Source organism: Mandrillus leucophaeus, unplaced genomic scaffold (genome assembly GCF_000951045.1).
Source record: "Mandrillus leucophaeus isolate KB7577 unplaced genomic scaffold, Mleu.le_1.0 Scaffold197, whole genome shotgun sequence".
Taxonomy (NCBI): Eukaryota; Metazoa; Chordata; class Mammalia; order Primates; family Cercopithecidae; genus Mandrillus; species Mandrillus leucophaeus.
The window spans coordinates 3,216,482-3,222,165 of NW_012101998.1; positions in this window are offsets into that span (position 1 = coordinate 3,216,482).

Genomic DNA, 5,684 nt, shown 5'->3' on the forward strand with positions numbered 1-5,684 from the left:
CAGCCCCCATCGCTACAAAAAAAGAAACTAGCTGGCTGTGGTGGTAGGCTCCTGTAATCCCAGCTACTCGGAAGGCTGAGGCAGGAAAATTGCTTGAACCCCAGAGGTAGAGGTAGAGTGAGCTGAGATCGTGCCACTACACTCCAGTCTGGGCAACAAGAGCAAAACTCCATCTCAAAAAAAAAAAAAAAAAAAGAAAAGAAAAGAAAAGTAGATACAGATTAGTATGATATAATCTATAACATAAAAAAACTATACTGAAGGGTATACATCAAACAATCATGACTACATCCAGGAGAATAAAGGAATGATGTTCACTCTTTATATACTTTGTTTTGTTTGAACTTACACTAACAGGTTTGTAATACTTTTAAAATCAAAACCAGTAAAGCTCTTAAAGTAAATTAAAGGCTGGGCATGGTGGCTCATGCCTGTAATCCCAACACTGGGAGGCTGAGGCAGGAGGATCGCTTGAGCCCAGGAGTTTGAGACCAACCTGGGCAACACGGTGAGACCCCATCTCTACAAAAAAAATGAAAATCAGCCAGGTGTGGTAGCATGTGTCTGTAGTCCCATCTGCTACTTGGGAGGCGGAGGTGGGAGGATCACTTGGGCCTGGAATGTTGAGGCTGCAGTGAGCTGCGATCATGTCACTGCACTCCAGCCTGGGCAACAGAGCAAGACCCTGTCTCAAAAGAGAAAAGAAAGGAGAGAAAAACTAAAAAAAAAAAAAAAAAGTAAAGTAAATTAAAGATATAAGTGATATACACATTTTAAGACAGGGTCTCACTCTGTTACCCAGGCTTGAGTGCAGTGGTGCAATAAAAACTCACTGCAACCTCTGCTTGCTGGGCTCAAGCAATTCTCCCACCTCAGCCTCCAAAGTCGCTGGGACTACAGGCATGTGCCATCAAGCCTGGCTAATTTTTGTATTTTTTATAGAAACAGGGTCTCGCCATGTTGGCCAGGCTAGTCTCAAACTCCTGGGCTCAAGTGATCTGCCAGCCTCAGCTAGCCTCTGAAAGTGCTGGGATTACAGGGTGTGAGTGAGGCACTGTGCCTTTTTTTTTATTTTTTTAACTTTTTAGATTTTAAAGCTTTAAAGTTAATACTATCTAATGTTGATCAACATATTGGTGAATGAACAGTCTCACATATCTGTATGGTAGGACAGTATGAAAAAGGTACATAAATTTTATATGTAGACACCTGTCACACCCATAAATTCCATTTCTAACAATTTATTGCTAGGAAATAATTGAGCACAAATTACAATGTATAGTAAGAATGTTCACTGGCCAGGCATGGTGGCTCACGCCTGTAATCCCAGCACTTTGGGAGGCCGAGGCAGGCAGATCATGAGGTCAGGAGTTCCAGACCAGACTGACCAATGTGGTGAAACCCTGTCTTTACTAAAAATACAAAAATTAGCTGGGTATGGTGGTGTGTGCCTGTAATCCCAGCTACTCAGGAGGCTAAGGCAGGAGAATCACTCGAACCCAGGAGGCGGAGGCTGCAGTGAGCTGAGATCCTCCCACTGCACCCCAGCCTGGGCAACAGAGCTAGACTCCATCTCAAAAAAAAAAAAAAAAAAAGCTCATTAAAGTGTAGTTAGAGGAGAAAAAAGGAGGTACTATAAATGTCCATCAATAAGGCACAAATTGTGTTTTATTTGTAGACTAGAAGGCTATGTAACCATTACAAATATTTATCAATATTTATTAAAACTTATTAAAAAGTTTATATGAACATGAAAGATAGGATTATATAACATTGGAAAAGCGTTCTGTAGAACAGTGTGCCTAATAAAATACATGTAGAAAGATGCTCACTAAAATTCCAACATTTTCCTCCACGAATTGGGATTTTACATGTTTTTTGTTTTCGTCTTTATACTTTTCTGTATTTTTGGTATACTTTGCCTAAAATTTTTTTTGAGACGGAGTCTTGCTCTGTCGCCCAGGGTGGAGTGCAGTGGCATGATCTTGGCTCACTGCAACCTCCAATCCCCAGGTTCAAGCGATTCTCCTGCCTCAGCCTCCCCAGTAGCTGGGATTACAGGTGCCTGCTACCTCAGCTAGGTAAATTTTTGTATTTTTAGTAGAGACAGGGTTTCGCCATGTTGGCCAGGCTGGTCTCGAACTCCTGACCTCAGGTGATCTGCCCACCTTGGCCTCCTGAAGTGCTAGGATTACAGGTGTGAGCCACCATGCCCAGCCTTTAAGTGCTTTATTGGTTTTGATGTTAAAAGTATTACACACCTGTTAGAATAAGTTCAAACAAAACAAAGTATTCAGGCCACTTTGCCCGATTTTTATAATTAGAATAAACAAACTATTTTCATTTAGTAAAAGAATTTTTAAAAAGGAGGAGAAGGAGAAGGCAGGAAAAAGAATTGTTCCAAAGGCACTGCGATATTATTAATGAATAGATACCTCTGAAATTCAAAATTCCTAAAATCTCATTCTTCACTACATGGAAACGTTCAGAACCAACAGAAAAATAAAGCTTGGTTTTAAAAATGAACTTTGGGCCGGGCACGGTGGCTCAAGCCTGTAATCCCAGCACTTTGGGAGGCCGAGACGGGCGGATCACGAGGTCAGGAGATCGAGACCATCCTGGCTAACACGGTGAAACCCCGTCTCTACTAAAAAATACAAAAAACTAGCTGGGCGAGGTGGCGGGCGCCTGTAGTCCCAGCTACTCGGGAGGCTGAGGCAGGAGAATGGTGTAAACCCGGGAGGCGGAGCTTGCAGTGAGCTGAGATCCGGCAACTGCACTCCAGCCTGGGCGACAGAGTGAGACTCCGTCTCAAAATAAATAAATAAATAAATAAATAAATAAAAATAAAAATGAACTTTGCCAAATCGACATGTGATAAAAATTACACAAGACTAAATATAGTTCCACACACATACACAGACACAAATGAGTGCATGTAAAACTAGTGAACTCTGACTAAGGTAGATGGATTATATCAGTGTCAATTTTCTCGTTGTGATACTGTTCTATTGCTATTCAGGATGTTACCATTGGGGGAAACTGGGTGAAGAATACATGAGATCTCTCTGTAGTACTTTATAATATTGAACGTGAATTTACAATTCTCTCGAAACAAAAAGTTTATTTTAAAAAGTGAACTTTGTGCCTGGAAAAGTAAAACAGAGGTAGCTTTTCTTAGAGTTGTAGCTGAATTATCACTAAGAAGCCCCATTTCAGGTTCTCAAAGTTAGAGACACTGAAAGGAAAGTACGTTTTAGTGAGCACCTACTGGGTACCAGGCCATTACACAGCCAGAGTACCTCTGAAGCAGGTTAGCTGTGAGTCTGTTTTATAGACAAATAATGGGAGGCTCAGAGCCAGTAGTAACTCAGCAGTAACTTGTGGAGCAAGAGTGTGAACCCAGGTCTGTCTGAAAGCTTAGGCTGCCCTATCACATCACACTGACTACAGGGCTGGGAATGGCTTAAAAGACAAAAACCAAACCAAACCCTTATTCAGTGTTCTCCATATCAAGAAACTCCATGTAAAGAAATAAATATTCAAGTGGGTGGGGGAAAAAAGGCACATTATAACTAGGCAACAGGAATTTCAAAATGTGTGCCTATACATGAATATCATCTATTAGATCTGTCACTGCAGCCCTGACTATTAGAAAGTTCTTCCTGGCTTGGCGCTGTGGCTCATGCCTGTAATCCCAGCACTTTGGGAGGCCAAGGCGGGTGGATCACGAGGTCAGGAGATCGAGATCATCCTGGCTAACACGGTGAAACCCCGTCTCTACTAAAAAAATACAAAAAATTAGCCGGGCGTGGTGGCGGGTGCCTGTAGTCCCAGCTACTCGGGAGGCTGAGGCAGGAGAATGGCGTGAACCCAGGAGGCGGAGCTTGCAGTGAGCCGAGATCACGCCACTGCACTCCAGCCTGGGCAACATAGTGAGACTCTGTCTCAAAAAAAATTTTTTTAAAAGTTCTTCCCAGTACCTGAATGGACCTCCTTCTAGCTAATAATCCTTCACCAAGGAACAAACCTTTGTCCTCATGTTCCTTCCTTGATAGAACTGTATCTCCACTGCTGGTGTGACCAGGGCAAAGTCTGCACCACAACTCTCTCTTCTCTTGCATCGTCTTGTATTGCAAGATTCATTAACTTTTCCAGTTTCTGTTTTCACATGGGGACAATTGGTTATTTCCCATTCTCCCAAGTCTTCCATCATTATGGACGCAGATTGACAATCTAATGTAAATTACATGCCTCTGAGGTCCAGGCAAGAGTTGGAGAGCGGATCTGTGAACTCCTAGAACTTTGGGCAAAATTGCTGGGTCTGAACAAAGGGGTATGTTTCTGGGAAGAGAGCATTTCGCTTTTATTAGATTCCCAGTGTAGCCTATGACCCCCAAATGATAGCAGATACTCCTCTAATTAGGCAGCTCCTTGGGGAAATGGCTGATTCCAGATCTGAGGAAATGCAAAAAGGAGCCTAAAACGTCTAATCATACCAGAAACTAAGGAAGTCATCGAAGCCTGGAGTCACGGCTCAAGAACTCAGGAACCAACTTAAAGATGGGACCATTTGAGCATCAATAAGAATGGATTAAAACACATCAAATATGTTCAAATCCATGAGATTATAATAACACCGAAATGACTCACTGGCCACCTTGGTGGATACTAGAGCCCATACCACAATTTTGAAAACTAAGAAATAAGAGTCAAGTATTTGTTCTGCCTTTCTAGTACTGGCTATAACTCAGGATAAGCAAATAGTTGAAAAGGGAACACACCTTTTTTTTTTTTTTTTTTCCAGATGGAGTCTCGCTCTGTCACCCAGACTGGAGTGCAGTGGCGTGATCTCGGCTCACTGCAAGCTCCGCCCCCTGGGTTCACGCCATTCTCCTGCCTCAGCCTCCCTAGCAGCTGGGATTACAGGTGCCCGCCACCACGCCCAGCTAATTTTTGTATTTTTTTTAGTAGAGACGGAGTTTCACCATGTTGGCCAGGCTGGTCTTGAACTCCTAACCTCAGGTGACCCGCCCACCTCGGCCTCCCAATGTGCTGGGATTACAGCAGGAGCCACTACACCTGGCCGGGAACACATCTTTTTATAGAAAGAGTCTCCTAATAAATGATGAAAAACTGGTAGGATTAGACTAATCATTTTCCAGTCCCTAATGAAATAATGGGTCAGAATGAAATAATCATCAATGGCTGCTAACATTCTTCAAAGAGAAATAACTGATACTATACGCTTCTTGAAGCACACAATACCATCAGAATCTGACCAAGACTCTAGGTTCAACTCCCAATGTATAGGAAATACATATATCAAAGGAATGGTTTAAACAACATCAACAAATCAGAAGAAGTTATAGAAAACATAGCCTGGTTTTTTCAACAAATAATTTGCAAGGGAAAAAGAAAGGGAAGAAAAGAGGAAACCACAGATGTAAAGAGATTACAGAGATAAAGATATATAGATTCAAAATGTCAACTCTTGGCCGGGTGCGGTGGCTTAAGCCTGTAATCCCAGCACTTTGGGAGGCCGAGACAGGCAGATCACGAGGTCAGGAGATCAAGACCATCCTGGCTAACACGGTGAAACTCCGTCTCTACTAAAAATTACAAAAAACTAGGCGGGCGAGGTGGCGGGTGCCTGTAGTCCCAGCTACTCGGGAGGCTGAGGC